The following is an 18,169-nucleotide window of genomic DNA, read 5'->3' as shown; positions in this document are numbered from 1 at the left end:
GATTTACAAGATTTTTAAGGGTTTAAACCAGTATATTGAGATCCCTAGGAGAACAGAAAAAGAACAGTAGACTAAGGAAGGAGAGGCAATACAGAGTGAAGAGTGAATTATTTTTAATTCATCCTTTGAAGGTATGTGCATAGGCCCCCCTGACATGTCAGGCCGAGGAATATTCTGAGAGAATTTCCGTGTACAAAGTTGAACTTGTATTTTCTTGAAAATGTAATTTGGTCTAGCCAATGATTAATGTATCATTTCATACTGAAATGAAAGAATGCCACCAAGGTGCCCAGGAGGGACAAGCAATGTTTTATAGGTTTAAAGCTGTTTTTACTAACTAGAAAACAAGGAAAAGGGAAAACAGGGAGGCAAGTAGACACAGGGAGAGACAGGCACATATACAAATAAACATTTAGGTTATGCATGGTCACCCTAGTTCTATGAACACATGCACAATTCTGTATCAGCCAGAAACACATCTAGTGTAACAGGTGCTTTACTCTGCTTCTGTGTTGTGCTGTACACAGCTCAAACACTTATGCTCTTAATCAACTACTATAATCTTAATAGACATTTAAACAATTAGGGATTGGGTAGTGTAGCACCTGCATTAGCTGAGTCATATCTAAATACAAAGGAGCTTTTCTCCAACCCAGGATGGCCCTTGCATGTGTACAAACATATCCACTGCCACACAGGATTGTCATGGGTTGAACAGATCCATTTTCAAAGACCTGAAGGGAGACCAAAATTGACTTGTAGGGTTTCCAAGTGAACCAAAATGCATCACTACAAACCACGTGAGAACATTCACGCCACTTATTGGTCAGATGTATCTGGGACAGGTGCAAAAGAGTAAACACAGGAAGGAGGTCCTGTGTTCGGGACTACGGCATATTTCTTTGAGAGAAACATTGCTATGCAATTTAACATGGAGCAACTGCGCTCTGCAGCAGAGCAGTTCCCCATACCAGACTGTGACACAGTTGGTTAGGATGCTCTCTACTGTGCAGTGATAGAAGTTCACCAGGATAGCTGAGGACAGTTGGTTCTTCTTCATTGTCCTTAGGAAGAACAGGCGCTGGTGAGCCTTCTTGACCAGGACAGGTCCTCCGAAATATGGGTCCCCAGGAACTTGAAGCTGGAGACACGCTCAACAGCCATCCCGTTAATGTGGATGAGGTCATGTGTGCCTCCTCTCTTCTTCCTGAAGTCCACAAAGAGCTCCTTTGTCTTGGAGGTGTTAAGGAGCAAGTTATTGTCTCAGCACCATGTGGCCAGGTGCTGGACCTCCTCCCCGTAGGCAGTCTCATCATTGTTGCTGATAAGACCAATCATCGTAGTATCGTCTGCAAACTTGATGATGCCGTTATATCCATGCGCAGGCCTTCAGTCAAGTGTGAAGAGGGAGTAGAGGAAGGGGCTCAGCACACAGCCCTGTGGTACGCCAGTGTTGAGTGTGATGGTGGTGGAGCAGCTGTGGCCTGACCTAACAAGCTGAGGTCTGTTTGTCAGGAAGTCCATAATCATAGGATGTGTATGACAGTCAGAGCTGTTATCTCCATAATGACCATCTGTCTGGGCTCTTACCCTGCCATGACAAAATACAACACTCATTTGGCTAACCTGTGGCCCATCTGATTTTGATTTAGTGTGTAGATGAAAATGTAAAGACTATTGTATGTATGCATTTTTTTATTTTCATGTCTTTTAAGCATTTTGAGTATATTGAGCTGTCAATCATTGTACAGTTACCGTGGTTACAGGTGTTGTTCTAGTCTATTGTGGGGTTAGTGGAAAAGCCGTGTTCACTTGTTCACACACAGTGTCCATGTCACTCTGCTCTGCAGTAATATAACAGACTGCAAATCCAGTTATCATTTCCAAACTGTTTGAACAGAACTTCTCTCTTTGCATTGTTCCTTCTCACCTTACATTAGCATTAGCATTACCACAGCTACCTGTTCTCTCCACTGCAGAGCAGTGAATCATTCAGAAGCTGGATTCACTCACTCTATCATACAAGGTTTAGTTTGAAAAGAGAAGCTAAAACATCAGATAATGTAGTGATATTTATTTAGCCAACATTTAGAGGAAGATTTAGATGGTTGACTGCTGACACAGCCCTTGATACTGTTACATTAGCTAACGTTTTATAAATGTCAGCGTGCTGCCTTCAGGTTTTCATAGTTTGTCTCAGCTGTTTTGTTGCAGCTTCTTGTCTAATTCCCAGTGGATTGTAAATGAATTTAGTCCATAAATCTTTATTTCAAGGTCAGATAACATTACTGGCAGAGACATAATGTTACTGAATCCAAGATGCTTCTTATTAACAGAAGTGCAACAGGTCAAGTGACTAAATCAAATTCTGAACAAGAAATATTTTCTCACTGGGATAATCTAATCCCTGCCGAATGTCTGCTCTAGCTTGAATTTACTCAACAATGCTGAGTTGTAACTCACACTGGAAAGACTTTTTATGGAGCCCCCTCTTGAAAACTGAAATGGATGTGCACATGCAAAACACACATTAGAACTTAGTCCCAGTCACAAAATCAAATTAGCTTGTTAACAACTCATCAAGCTACTGTATATTAAGTTTCTAGTTGGATTATGCAAGACACAACCCAAATTATGACATGGGGCACAGGGTCCAATCAGAAACCTAAATTAAACCTGAAAAAGCACATGTTCATCTATTTAAGCAGCATCTGACAGACAATGCAGTGTGCAAAATCCTTAACATTGTCCTCTATATCCATGTCTCTCCTGTTCTCAGTAGATATTGTAGATTAACCATCTCATTCAGTGGCTCCTCTGCAAGCTCTGATTAGTTTTAATTTAGAAGAGGATAGCTCCACTGTCACAACTTTGACAGATGTAACTTTGCTTGCCTTGCTTCAGGGCCATGGTCATATGTCCCAGGGGAAATTATTCTGCTGTGAATTTCAGGGACCAGAGTTAGTTTGCTACACTAACTTCAGTCAGTCTAATCTAGTTGAAAGTTGCTAGGCACTGGATAACTCCTTCAACTATAATGACATATTGCTCACTTGAAGAAAGAAATAACTTGGTACAAACCTCCTTCATGGCATGGTGCATTTATTTTTAGATCTGTTTTATTTTTTCTTACCTGTGAACAAAACTCTGGCAGAAATAAATAAACCACGCTTCTACCGCACTGTTGCTTATACACAGATACACTCACTCTATATGGAAGCAAATTAAGGTAATTAATATTCTGAGCTTGTGAAATGATAATTTAACAGCCTGCAGTCGTATATCACCTTTTGTGTGCATGTGAAAAAAATGTACACGTCTCTGAATCTGTGACTTTGTAAAAAGGTTGCCGCTGTAGAAATATTTTGTGTATGTGTAATTAAAATATGTGCAGGAATATTTTCAACAGTGAGGTTTCACACAGTCTGAGAGATGGACACATAAATGTCCTATCTTTATATGTGACGCTGAAGTTACAAGCTACGAGTTACAAGCACGAATTTTGGCCCTGTTTTAATACCTGTATTGACTAGCCAATCAGCATGTTGCCCACTGACCATCCAATCAGAGGAAGTCAAACTGTCCAATCAGGGGGCAAAATGTTCTAGTGCGCTCTGGTTACTTCGTCCATCTGTAGTATGCTAGAGTCAACATGGAGGAGCCCGAGGTGAACTCTTCTGGGATACAGGTGGGTTAATTAGCATGGAACAAGTTTTACATTGTAATTAAGTATATATATCAAGACAGCTGTGTGTCCATCCTGGAGTTACTTAATTTGCATATTAGCTAATGTCTTAGCTAGCTACAGTCTGTTGGCTAACGTTGTGCTGTTTGAACAAGTAACGTTAATATTAAAAAGTAAGGCTATTCTTTAACAGGCGCTTCAAGACATAATGCTGCAGGCATTTAATGTGAGAAAGAAGGTGGTTAGCTAAAGGTTCAAGGAGGATTAGTTTGCAATCCAACTTGTACATGTTCACATCAGCTGGAAATTATACCAAGTGAGCAGGAAAGTAACAGTAGCAGGCTAATAATACAATCTTCAAATCTAGGAATGTAATATGTCAAGCAACAGAGAGGCTGACAGAGGGACCGGTGGAGCCAGTGATGCTGGGAAACCAAGAGGCTGCAGCTCAGGAGGTTCAGAAGACTGCAGCTCAGAAACAATGGATTGCAGCAGCTCAGGAGCTGGATTCAGCTGCATCTCCGCAAGAACAGGAGTCAGCTGCAGCACAGAAAGTTCAGGTGACTGCTGTAGCTCAGCAATATTGGGAGGTTGTGGCCTAACTGGAGCAGGACTTGGCTGCGGCGGCCCAACCGGGACAGGACTTGGCTGCGGCGGCCCAACTGGGACAGGACTCGGCTGCGGCCCATGAACTGGTGACAGCCACGGTGCAGGAACTGGAGGACAGGGACAGGAAGGCTGTTTGTTCAGTATTTTAAAGTACTATACTGATGCTCAAATGTTGTACTTAATTGACAATAACTGAACACTATGGTATTTGTATATTTTAATGTTTGCAATACAAATAACTTTATTGTCAGTGACATCAACCTAAATTCAAATTCTTAAAGGGTCTTAATATATTTAGATTTATGTATAAAAATCAGAATCAAAGAATAGTTTCTCCTTACAGCTGATGGTTGATTTATTGCAGTATATAAAGGTTTAAACAACAAAGCACTTATATACACTTATTGATTCAAACAATGTGAATGCTTATAGATTAGGTCCAATTATATGTGAATCAGGGAGAATTAATATAATGTGTACAGTGTTATTACTTTTACACTTGTTTACAGTCAGCAAAGCTTTCAGAATTCCAAAGACAGAGAGCCACTTTGATAGAGGAGAGTAGATGGACAGCAGGACATCTGTAAGACAAAATGGAAACATACATCAGACTGTTGTTTCAATATAAGAAATCCAACTATGCAACTTCTACCCGGAGCTAAAATGGCATTAAAGGTGTGTGCTTTTAATGTCTTCATGTGAACAGTGTAATATCATAATCACCACCAAATACCCCCATTAATACTGCATTTCCAGTTGTTGCTAGATTTATGTGAAACACACTGATGTCATGAAATGTATCTACTCAATGGGGCTGTTTTAAGTCTCAGTGTGTGTTGGGAGGAGTGAAAGGAGGGTGAGGGGGTGAGGGAGAGAGAAAGACAGAGATTTTCAGTTCACGTCAGAAAACCAAATTCACAGCTCATTTAAATCCCAAGTCCTTTTCAGGGTGGACAATTTATTTCCTTATTTATTATCAAAGTCTCATTGAAGATTCAGAATTTTCCAGGAAGTTAAAATGTCTTAAATAAATTCATTTAAGTTCCACTTAGTTGTGTGATAATACTGACTTTGGTGTCAACAAGGCAAAATTGTATCCCTTCAATATCTTATCTTATTGCTTCTTAGGATTTGAGGATATGCAATAGTCTTTACAACACAGTACATAAAATAAAGCATCGCCTAGTATAACTCATGTGAGATTCACAGCTAAGTTATGTGGTCTGTTGTCAATTTCAGTTACAATATTTGTACTTACCAATCAAAGCGCAGGGCTGGATTGATGTTCTCTTTGTCTAAGAGAGGAACCATTATGTTAGTGTCGTCTGTGTCAGTGTGTGTGTGCAAACTGACAGTGGATTTAAACCATTGACTGTATAGGTTTAAACTAGCAGGCCTACAAACAAAACACAACAATGCAGTAAATCTCAAAATTCAGGTCGTCTGGCTGTGAGTTGCAACCCGAAATGTCAAAGAATAAATATAAAATAAATATATGAATACCTTAGAAATCAAGGTTTAATTCAAGCTCACTCACAAATAAAGATTGTTTATGATAAAGTTTGTTTAGTGTGTGTAACCACTGGTTTATAACTTACAGGTAGCCTACATACACATTCAACAACAAACTAGCCATGCTGTCAGTTCCAGCCTATCCAGTATAAAGATTAAAGCTAGCCACAGATTGGTTAACTACTGGTTCTTTTGTCCGTCAACTTGGCTAAAGTTAGCATTAGCAGCTATGCTAGCAATAGCATTGTGGCTAATATTAGCTAACCAACAATAAGGGCTTAACTATGCTGCACAAATATTTTGCCCTTCGGTTCATGTTTAAATTCTGTATGAGTTAGAAACCACTTTTACTGTAATTTTAACACCAAACCTGTATTTCTACCGTTCAAAACGTTAACAGTTAGGGGAGGCTCATTGCTATTTACCAGAAAAGATTTGAGAACAAGCTAGACCCGTCTCCCTCGGGCTCCTCCACGTTGACTCCAGCATATTTCAGATGGAGGAAGGAACCAAAACGCGCTAGAACCTTTTGCTCCCTGATTGGACAGTTTGACTTCCTCTGATTGGATGGTCAGTGGGCAATGTGCTGATTGGCTAGTCAGCACAGGTGTTAAAAGAGGGCCAACATTTGTGCTTGTAATCAGAATCAGAATCAGAATCAGAATCAGAAATACTTTATTGATCCCCGTAGGGAAACTCTTTGTTACAGTAGCTCGTCTTTACGTCAGTGCGGAGAAAGTACTAGAAAACGATATGATACACTATAAACACTATAAAACAGGTCAGAAATAAATTAAGTATCATGTCGGTATAAGTATAAGATAAACTAAGTGTCGAGTACCAAGTGGGTTTACTGGTTGATGATGAAGGTACAGTATAAAATACAATGTAACTAATAATGTAATAAATAATATTAATAAGCGGAGGTGCATGTACTGTCGAAGAGTAATTGAGGTATATAGTATCAGTAGCAATAAATACGAAAAAACTAACAAGGGAAAACTAATATTGCACGGAAGTAGTACACATTATACAATATTGCACAATTATTATTAATTATGGCGGAGATGTAATGCTCAATGTCCAGTTTAGTGACCTAGGGTCAAACAGACCAACCCTTAGAGGGAGGAGTTAAATTGTTTGATGGCCACAGGCAGGAATGACTTCCTGTGGCGCTCTGTGGTGCTTTTTGGTGGGATGAGTCTTCCGCTGAAGGTACTCCTTTGCTTGACCAGCACGTCATGGAGCGGGTGGGAGACACTGTCCAAGACGGCATGTAGTTTGGCCAGCATCCTCCTCTCTGACACCACTGTCAGAGAGTCCAGCTCCACCCCCACAATGTCACTGGCCTTGCGGATCAGTTTATTGAGTCTGTTGGCTACCTTTAGCCTGCTGCCCCAGCATGCAACAGCATACAGGATAGCACTGGCCACCACAGACTCATAGAACATCTTCAGCATTGTCCGGCAAATGTTGAAGGACCTCAGCCTCCTCAGAAAATAGAGGCGGCTCTGGCCCTTCCTGTAAACAGCCTGAGTGTTCTTGGTCCAGTCCAGTTTGTTATCTACTGTAAGTGTACTCCCAGGTACTTGTAGTCCTCCACAATGTCCACACTGACCCCCTGGATGGAAACCGGGGTCACTGGTGCCTTGGCCCTCCGTAGATCCACAATCAGCTCCTTAGACTTTGTCGCATTGAGCTGCAGATGGTTCTGCTCGCACCATGAAACAAAGTTACCCACCACAGCCCTGTACTCCGTCTCATCACCACCGCTGATACATCCCACCACAGCAGAGTCATCAGAAAACTTCTGAAGGTGGCAGGACTCTGTGTGGTAGCTGAAGTCTGTGGTGTAGATGGTGAAGAGGAAGGGAGAGAGGACGGTCCCCTGAGGGGCCCCAGTGTTGCTGACCACGCTGTCTGACACACAGTGCTGCAGGCGCACGTGCTGTGGTCTGCCAGTCAGGTAGTCCACAATCCAGGACACAAGGGGGGCATCCACCTGCATCGCTGCCAGCTTCTCCCCCAGCAGGGCAGGCCGGATGGTGTTGAAACCACTGGAGAAGTCAAAAAACAAGATCCTCACCGTGCTTGCCGGCCTGTCCAGGTGGGTGTGGATGCGGTTAAGCAGGTAGATGATGGCGTCCTCAACTCCCAGCCGGGGCTGGTAGGCGAACTGAAGGGGGTCCAGGAGGGGTCTGACCATGGGCCGCAGCTGTTCCAGCACTAGTCTCTCCAGGGTCTTCATTATGTGGGAGGTCAGTGCCACCGGTCTGTAGTCCTTGGACCCACTGGGGCGTGGCGTCTTCGGCACAGGAACGAGGCAAGATGTCTTCCACAGAATGGGGACCCTTTGAAGACTCAGGCTCAGGTTGAAGACATGTTGAAGGACTCCACATAGCTGGGGGGCACAGGCTTTTAGCACCCCGGGGCTAACGCCATCGGGGCCTGCAGCCTTGTTTGAGTGGAGCCTCATCAGCTGTCTTCTCTAACAGTTGAAACAAGGTGAAAATGAACTTTCATTCAGTCTGAACACACAGAGCGCCCTCAGACTGAAAAACTATGTTAAATATAATTCCTTTGAGATTGGGAATCTGACCCAGATCATCAGAGTTGAAGGTAGATACAGTACACTCCACCGTCATGCTCTGTCTTTCATAGTGGAGACTTGTTTCACTTTCACATTTTTTCAACACTGGAAGTATTTGCATTTTAATAAATCATTCCAATTCAACAAATTTTCAGCTACTAGGTGCAGAGTGAAAGAGAAGTCGGCCATCTCCTTTTTTCAACCTCACAACACATCAACTGAGCACCCACGCACACACACACAGAGACAGACATACACAAAGACACAGTATGACAGATGGTTGGTGTTTTCATAAACAGTATGAAAAGGGTCAAATCAGCCACAGCTTAAGATGCCTCAAGTTCACGACTCTCTCTTACTGCTCCTCCAGTAATCATACCGAAATACTTGAGCATTCAAAAGATGATAGCTGTTGACAGAGATAAGATCACAGTATTCCACCTTAAGAGTAGAATTTTTCAGCTGGAGCTGCTCACACTGTGAGGTAAAAGTAGAGCTAAACCAATGACAACAGATGTGAAGTCACAATTTAAGTGACATTTGTCAGCACACAAATTCAATTTCTTTTAGAACAAAATGGTAAACTAATGCACTTTTGTGTAAACAAACAATACTGCAATAACACTATGAAGATACTGTGTAATGTTCATATGTAGTATGGTATTGCAACTCAGCTGTTTGCAAGTTTGCTTATATAATATGTGAGACTGTTCTTTACTACATCTGTCATGTACAGTATCTTAAAGGTTTTATTGGTTGGACACTTCTTTATGTATTTTAAAAAGGAACTAATGTGGTTTCTATTACTACGATGAAATCAATGTGTTTATATGATTAACTACCATAATAATGGTACTGTGGACACTAGCTTAAAATTTGCAACTGCAGACTATTGCATCTTTGATGACTTTAGACAAAAAACAGCACATGGATTGCGAAACATATGCAGAATAGTGATAGCATTGTTGTTTATTATTTCTCTTCATTATAAACAGCAAACCAGTCAAATCCAGCTACAGTAAATGCTTCCTGTAGCAGTTAGCTACAACACTGATGAAAAATAACAGTTTATTTATATTTATCATAAAAAAGTGATAACATAGACCTTAAAAGTTCAATTAATCAGTATTTTTTGATATTACATAACACTGAATCAAATGATTACACGTAATGTGAAAAGGTCGGTAAAAGTGATATTAAAATAACTAATACCAAACTGTTGCTCTACAATGAGCTTGAGCTTTTTTGCCTCTCTTAGCTTATTATTTTATGTTTTTTTTGTTGTTTTTGGCACATTTACAGTACAGTATGTCATCAACCCCACATTTAGTCATAGCAAAAAGCTATTTTTTTTTTAGCTAAGAAGCTCTGATAAACATACTGTATGCTAGCTGCCAGCACTAAAAAGCAAGCAGAGAAAGTTAGCAACTAGCTAGTGAAGAAAGCCCAACATATTGCAAGATAAAGACGCGGATATTTTTTCTCAGTAGTTACAGACCAGGACAGAACTAAAAGGAGAGTGAGAGTTTTTGTCTTACATTGATCAGATGGCCAGAAACGTGATTCCAATTGGAAGATTATGTTTCTCTGTGTCTGTTAGGTTTGAAATAGACAATTGTTTGCTAACATGTTAGCTAAAACAACTTTATAAGGCCAAACTATGTCAGGGCTGTGTGTCTGTAAGCTTGTGTTGGAGTTGTTGGGCCCCCAAGGGGCCATGAAATTGATTAATGCAGCTTTAAAGATATGTGAATAAAATACACACATATCCACACTATTGGAAAAGGTTTTAGCTCGACCATTATTTTTTTACACATGAACCTGTGTGAATGGTGCACAGTAACAAATATGTTGTGTGAAAGTATTATCTATATTATCTATTATTATCGTTATTTGTATTCACACAAGTATAAAGTATAAACTTCTGTATGTACATCCTGCTATGAGTAGACCAGTCATTTGGGTAAAATGACTGTCCATTACAGATAATGTTACTTTTATGAGTCAGAGACACATTGTTTGTAGATAAGAGCTGCACTGGCTTTTTGCAATATTGTTTATCACATTTCATTTGTGTTTGTTGTGATCATAAATGTGAGATGAAAAACTCACACACACAGCTGCAGCTCTGCGTCCTCATCTCCTCTCCCTTCCCTCTGTCACAGGGCAAACGTTGTATTAGCTTTGAATTGTCTTCTTACTCTCTAAAATGTATATCAGCGGGGGCAGCAGATATAGAGACACAGAGAGAGACATGATGTCCAGCAGACGACGTGGTGCCAGGGGAAAACAGAATTAATATTGTGCCAGCAATCTTGTTAAAACTCCCACCCTAGCCCCACCCACAATGCAACCACACACACACACATACACACACACTGGTCCTTGCCAAGCAATCCTATTAAACAATGAGTGTGGCATTTAATCTCTTAACAAGGGGGGTACCTGCACGCAGACAGAGAGAGAGATGGGAGTATTTGCTCTTTCTCTCCCTCTCTTACTTTCTGTTTAGTCTCTACCCTTCATAAAGCATCCTTACGCCCTGTCGTTTGCACTGCAGCTTCTCATTATTGAATCACTTTATTCAAGGTGTATACTAGCGATAATTCATAACAATGCTTCAGTAAGGTAATGCGCAGTAGACACAGCACCCTTGTGTTATGTAATGAATGGATCAACAGGGAAAATGTAAATGATATCTGTTAAAAGCCCAAATAATCCAGAAACCGCCTGTAATGTATGTGGATCCACATAAACAGCCCAGTCAGTGAGTCAGATGCAGCCTACACACACATACACACATACCAAACAACAGGCTCCTGTACACCCACCACCAATCTATCAGCCTAATTATCACTGACTTCATAGTGAGACATACCCACTTAATCAGCAGAATATCCACCATACCAAAGATACCACTATAGCACTGTATGCAAACAGCACTCTCATGGAGATACTGTATAGTATGTATGAATATGCACATGCACATAACAGCAGTCCTTTTATCATTGTTCATTAATTGCTGCACAGACATTTTGAAGACACTGGTGCAAATAATTATATAGCATAACAGGACAGTATGGTATGTAAGGTTATCCCCACAATTGAAACACAAAAGGTAGTCATAATAATAACAATTACAACCACAAAATACAACCAAATAATTATTCGGTTAAAGGCTGCAACTAAAATTGTTTTCGCTTTCAGTTAATTGTTTCTTCTATGAAATGCCAGCAAACAGTCAATGAGAGTCTACTGTCGTACTAGCTGCTCTATGAGGCTGTACTCAGGCACAGCGGTACTTTGAGCTAAATGCTAAAGTCAACGTGCTAACATGCTCACAATAAAAATGCTGATGCATATGTCTACCATGTTCACCATCATAGTTTAGTGTATTAGCATGCTAACATTTGCTACAGCTGAGGCTGATGGAAATGTCATTGATTGAAATTTTGACCTGATAATGGTGCTCAGTGAAAAGTCAAGAGATCACCAAAGTTATTATAATTCATTCTGCGGTGAACATGAATGTGTTTACCAAAGTTCAATGCAATCCAACTAATAGTTGCTGCGACATTTCACAAAAAACAAAAAAGATAACCTCATGGTGGAGCTAGAGGAAAAGTCAGTTGATCACCAAAGTCAGTAGGATTTAGCCTCTGGGGACCATGGATGTCTATACCAACTTTCATGACAATCCATCCAATAGCTGTCAAGACACGAGTCAATAAAAATCAAAAATGTCAACCTGGTGGTGGAGCGGCTAAAATGTCCATCACAGTTTCCCAGAGTCCAAATTGACATGATTTAATTGTTTGTTTTTTCTGACTAATGGTCCATAACCCAAAGATATTAAGTTTGCAATTGTAGACTAAGAAAACCAACCAAGAACCAGTGTATTTTTGCTTTTAAAATGACTTAAGTGACTAATTGATAATCCGAATTATTGATGATTAATTTTCTCTCTTCAGTTATGTCTCTGTGTAACCAAGAGACCATTTGGCCAGACTATCTCTGAGGAAGAATTACAACTCTGTTGGCTCCCCTTAAAGAAACCGCAAAAACTTAAATAAATATTAAATCCCCAATACCTAACAGTCAATACAGGTTTCATACAATGAAACAAATTATTATCACATGTTGCATACAGCTCGATAACTGTGAAATGAAAAATAACTGGATGGATGTCTGGATTTTTTGACAAAATGTGAGTAAGCCTTGGGCAAAACTGTCTCAACCACATATTCAACTAAACTGAAGCTCTCTTATGATGAAATCTATGCAGTGATAGAACAAACCTGCCAATGTGAAGGTCAGCTTTAATATAAGTCAGTGTGCTTTCACCTCCACCTTCACATCTTACAGCGCTCTAAGTATAAACTAATGTGACTACATTGAGAGGATAAATCTCTTTGTCTGAGCCTTCATAAATTACTGTGTTGTACTTTCGCTACCATTTTATGTGCTCTAATATTTCATTATTATAGCCTCTACATTCAAACTTCCACAGACCATTGTCTTGCAACTCATCATCAGAATCGCGAAAATGTCTGAACCTTAAAATATGACTTTATGACTGAAGTCTGCCAACGTCCAATAATGAAAAATATTCCAGATAATACAGCTTGAGGTACATTTTATGGATTCATTTTTAGACTTCAAATAAGTGTGGAACTCCAGCAAAATCTTTTGAGTTATTGTTCCATATAAAAGGTACTGCATCTACATTTTCTACCTCTACTATGTTAACAGGAAGATACAGTTCAGTTCTTTAAGGTTTTAACCAACTATAAGCATCATAGCCTCATAGTTTACTATGGCTTGGAGTCAAATCTAGTGTTAATGTTTTTGTCACAATAGGCCCATAATTATCTTCATGTGTTATAATGTCCTAGTTGTATCTCTCATTGCGCTGCTTTAAGGTTTGAAACCAAGTCTGCAATGTAGACTAAATAAGTATTAAAATATTTTATTTAAGTAAAAGTTGTGATACTACTAAGAAATACTCCATTACAATTGAAAGTCATGCATTCAAAGTTTTACTTAAGTAAAGGTTTGCAAGTGTTATCAGCAAAAATTGACTTTACTTTTCAAAAGTAAAAGTACTCATTATGCTGAATGTTATTTTAATATATGTGTTATACTACTGGATTAATATTACTGATGCCTTAACATATATGCAGCATTAATGCTGCAGCTGGCCAAGATGGAGCCAACTTTTATTTTGTATTTTATATACTGTAGGGTTGTTTATTGGATTTGTCATAATTAATTTATTCAGTTAGCTTGTTAGTTATAGTTTCTGTAAGTGTTACCTCTCTATGTGATAGTCTCACCACCTTCTCTACGCCACTACTTATGATGGGTATATACTGAATCATTTACATTTATTGCTCTGAAAACATGTTGACTCAAGAAACACTGGAATCAGCCTGTAAAATAACCACCATGTATAGAAACTGTTACCAGGCTGCTATAATGCCCAAATTTCCAAACAAAATACAGATGACCTCAGTGTTGTCAATAGCAGCTATGACCCTAGTACAGGCTTAACCTATAGTCTAACCTATATTCTTCACTGATTTACCACCTACAAAGTTAAGTCAGTAAATACGTATTTAGTATTGTGCACCATGTCTGACAGAATTGTTTATTTCTCATCTAAGAGAAGGTTCGCTCTTGATCAATTGGCCCCATTGGACCAATATTGAAATAAGATATTAACATGAAGTAGCCTAGAGACCTTGTTTATTTTATTATTGAGTAACATATGGAGTGGTTTAAATATGTTGTATACAAATCCATACAGTGCCCTTAATCCTTGCATTTTCTTAGAATATTCATAATTCTACTTTGTTTTTTAGGTGTAAGTCATAACAGGCTCCCTGAAGAAGTGATGATCAACTAACATGTCTTTGCTCCAAAGGACTAAAACTAGCAAAAGAACAGAACTTATTTAAATTTCCCAAGAATGATGAGATCAAGAAGAGGTGGATTGATTTTGTGAAGAGCCACCTTGATGCTGAGGATCACCACCAACATCAGCCTCTGCAGTGAACATTTTACACCTGATAGTTTTCTAAACTAGAAAACTGGGATTCACTGATAAACTGTTACTACTGGTGAATGTGGCCGAACCGACTATCTCCCGCCCCGGACTTCATCCTCCCATCCAGCCAACAACTGGTGCCATCGTTGGCAGTATGTCCCCACCAATAAGTGTGAGTCTTGTGTACTTATGTTATAATTACAGTGGGTAGTCCACAGTAACTCTACTAAATTTTGCAACCCCATAATGTGGTTTTACATCGTGTATTGTTAGCTTAACATCATTTTCATATAAACTAGCTAACGTTACTCCATATAATGTTAATCCATCAGAAAACGTGGGTAATATTTTATGTGCATCAATATAGCTATGGCAAGGAATTATATGCAGATGGCAAACATTGACCAAGGGAGACGTGCCTTCCCGGGAGGGTGTAAAATTAGCTAACCAAAAGCAGGTGATTATTTTGCTGTGCAATGTAGAATTATGAACCTTCCAGCCACATTGCCGGGTAACGATAGTTTTTAATAGGGACCGGAGCATCAGCCACGAAGTGAAAATATTCAATAAATTGAGAGAGAAAGACATGAAGAGAGAGAGAGAGAGAGTTTGATTTAGCTTGCCCAAAGCAGGTTCAGAATTTGAGTTGTCATGTAATTTTATGCATGCATACATGTTTTAGTCATTTCAAAATGAAAGCTACTCCTCAGCTGTTATTGTCCCCCACAGCGGAAAAGGGAGGTGGGTTATGAATAACTGGAAAACTGGTATCCAGTTTTACCAAGTTGTCTTTTGTTTATATGCATCAGTATGTTTGACTCATTGGACAAGTAATTACATCTGTTATCTGTTCACAAAGCAGTCCCTTCCAACCACAAGTGAGACAGAGTGCCAGTGTGACAACATGCAGAAAGTCACCAGAGAAGTTGGATGTCAGACGGACCGCTTTATGGGAAAAAGGACTGTGGCCACACAACTGTCTAAAAGAACACTAAGCAACAGAAAGAATACAGGTATGTTGAGAGGTCAGGTTCTTAGTTTGCATGCGAGTCATCATCTCCATTGTTTTATTCTGGCCCTTACTCAGAATTTTGTTATTTGGGTAATATATACATTACATTAGGCCTGTTGCGATAATTACATTATTGACTTATTGTATGATATATGAACATGATAGTAAAAATTTGACAAGTGTTTTCCCATGCACTTGTCATCATCTTCTGCCAGCCTACCTCCTGCCTCAGTCCATCCCTGCACTAGAGCCCCACCAGCCTCCATTTTAAAAAAGTAAGTTGTAACACACATACAAACATATCATTACTCAAAAACTGATTGACAGCTGTCCAAGACACCTATGAAATGTATTAAAAGTGTATTGAATAAATAATTGTAACAATTATAATTTAAATGGGAGGTTTAAAGCCTGTGTACTCCCCATCTTCATCCAGGTACTCCTGATGAATAAGAAGCACAACACAAGAAGCTATGACGACCCTGTTGTGCTTTCCCAGGTATCGAAGGTAGGCCAGGTAGCGAGCACGATTGTAATGACAAAATAACAATAAAACGCTATGTCATGTGGCAATTTAAAATGTATCTAGGTTTGCATTGGGTAGGCAGTCAGTTGTTTTAGTTTTTTTTTTGTGAATTTCCACAACCAAAGAGCAAAATTTTCAGAATGATTATCCCATTAATGCATGTTACTAACTCTGCATTTTATCTCTCCCGTAGTTTTGTGCTGTCTCGTCTCTCTCTCCTCTCTTGCTGTCAGGTATTTGTGCCTCCGGAGCTGCGAAGTCTGGATCTGTGATTGCTGGAACAGTGCTGCTGTCTCTATGGTGGAGAGGAGGTGGTGTGGCTCAGATCCTACTTAGTGGGCATCACCTGCAGCTGCATAATTGTCCTTCTGGATCCACCCTCTTCACTTGTTTTACAATCTACATTTTGTCATCATAATTGTATATACACTTTGATTTTCTGTTGTGAATCTATTCTACACCTGACATCTATTGCATGTCTGTCCGTCCTGGGAGAGGGATCCCTCCTCTGCTGCTCTTCCTGAGGTTTCTGTCATTTTTTCCCCTTGTTATTAAAAAAGTTTTTGGGGGAGCTTTTCCTTATTCGAATCGAGGGTCTAAGGACAGAGGGTGTGGTATATTGTACAGATTCTAAAGCCTTTTGAGGTAATTTGTGATATTGGGCTGTTTGAATAAAATTGACTTTACTTGACCAATGTATGTGTTAGTGCAACATCATTATACTGTGTTTGCCTATTTAAAGCAAATTATATTGTTTTCGGTGCACATTGATCCTCAAGATACTGTAACGTAGTGAACTCTCCCATAGTTTATTTATACACAGATCCATGTATACATTAATCAACATCACTAATATGATTGCATAAACAGTACGACTTGAGACTTGAGTCCTAAACCTTACCACTTTTTGAAAGACAGTTATACCATTTGATCAACACAAAAGTTATTTCTACACATTCAAAAATCAAAAAAATATTTTATTGTCTAACTTACACAGCTCTTTCCTTCATCTCCAGTGAGCCATGGTCTGTCTGGTAGGTGTTTAGGGCATATTGCAGGGAGTAGGGGTTCAGGCAGACAGGCTCAAGGCCTGGATGAAGAGTCATGTGCCGTGGCTCTTCAGGAAGCTCTCCACATCTGTTCTGAACCTGTTGGAGTATGTGTTGTAAAGTGTTTTAGTGTTAGACATCTAATACTCTACTGGTTGTGTATTCATACTTTTGATGATCATTGGGGAAGCTATATTTGTTTATCTTTACATACCTCATTAAGGTCTTTGCAGCAGACATTCTCATCCTTTGTGGGCATTGTCATGCATTCTCCACAGGTGCACCTGTACAATACAGTTTAATTCACAGTGTGACTAAAGATATTGTCAATCATTTGAGTTGTTGATTCTATATTATGAACAACCGTACATAAAAGTTATCTGGGCAGTTTAGAGCATATTCTGTTGCTCAGCTTGTGTGTTTTGCAATGATGATATTCAGCAATTGACACTAAAGCAGTCAGAAAGTGTGCAACTATGTATAGTTGAAGAAGGATTTCAAATTAAAGGAAAAACCAAGCGTCTTATATGGAGTCAGGCCACCACTAGGCTCCAGAACAGCTTTGGTGCTACTGTGGATCCACAAGAGATATCTGTCTATCTATAAATAATTGGTGGTAGAGAGCATTGTTCTACTTGTTAGTCCAAAATCTTCCATATGTGTGAAACTGGGTTAAGATCTGGTTACTGTAAAGGCTGTAACATTTTATTCACATAATATATACAATACTTTATATGCACAGGTGCAAACAATTAAGGAGAGGCCAACAATCAAACCTACAAGGGTCAAGTGGTAGACCTCAGGCGGACGGCACGGGGCCTGGACATGTGCAGAGCTGAGGACCTCGGGCGGATGGCCCGGGGACTGGACAGGTGCAGAGCTGTTCTCCTGAGGTCAGTGACAAAGATTGACACCATCTGGAGGCCTGGCGGAATGCCGGTGGCACAGGAGGCCGGCGGCGAAGACTGAGAGTCACAGGAGACCGGAGAACCAGATCAGGGCCCGGCAACAGGACTACATAACAGGGAGCCGGCGATGGGACAACAGGACAGGAAGCCAGGCATGGAGAGACTGGTAGAGGAGGTTGCAGAACCAGTGATGGTTCAGAGCCTGCCACTCTGGCAGAAAAGGAGGATA

General features: G+C 39.9%; 2 long non-coding RNA genes across 2 annotated transcripts; one reads left to right on the top strand and one right to left on the bottom strand.

The window, feature by feature from the left end:
• Positions 1–4,015: 4,015 nt before the first annotated feature.
• On the bottom strand, positions 4,016–17,095 carry LOC122873489. The gene is made up of 4 exons (XR_006377462.1): positions 16,977–17,095; positions 5,553–5,589; positions 4,786–4,875; positions 4,016–4,401 (listed from the first exon to the last, which is right to left on the bottom strand). It is a non-coding gene; the product is annotated as an uncharacterized LOC122873489 (long non-coding RNA).
• On the top strand, positions 14,424–16,486 carry LOC122873488. Its single transcript, XR_006377461.1, has 5 exons — positions 14,424–14,617; positions 15,308–15,458; positions 15,673–15,732; positions 15,894–15,965; positions 16,177–16,486. It is a non-coding gene; the product is annotated as an uncharacterized LOC122873488 (long non-coding RNA).
• Positions 17,096–18,169: the final 1,074 nt, after the last annotated feature.

Source organism: Siniperca chuatsi, linkage group LG3 (genome assembly GCF_020085105.1).
Source record: "Siniperca chuatsi isolate FFG_IHB_CAS linkage group LG3, ASM2008510v1, whole genome shotgun sequence".
Lineage (NCBI taxonomy): Eukaryota > Metazoa > Chordata > Actinopteri > Centrarchiformes > Sinipercidae > Siniperca > Siniperca chuatsi.
This window is presented reverse-complemented; position numbering and strand designations above follow the sequence as displayed.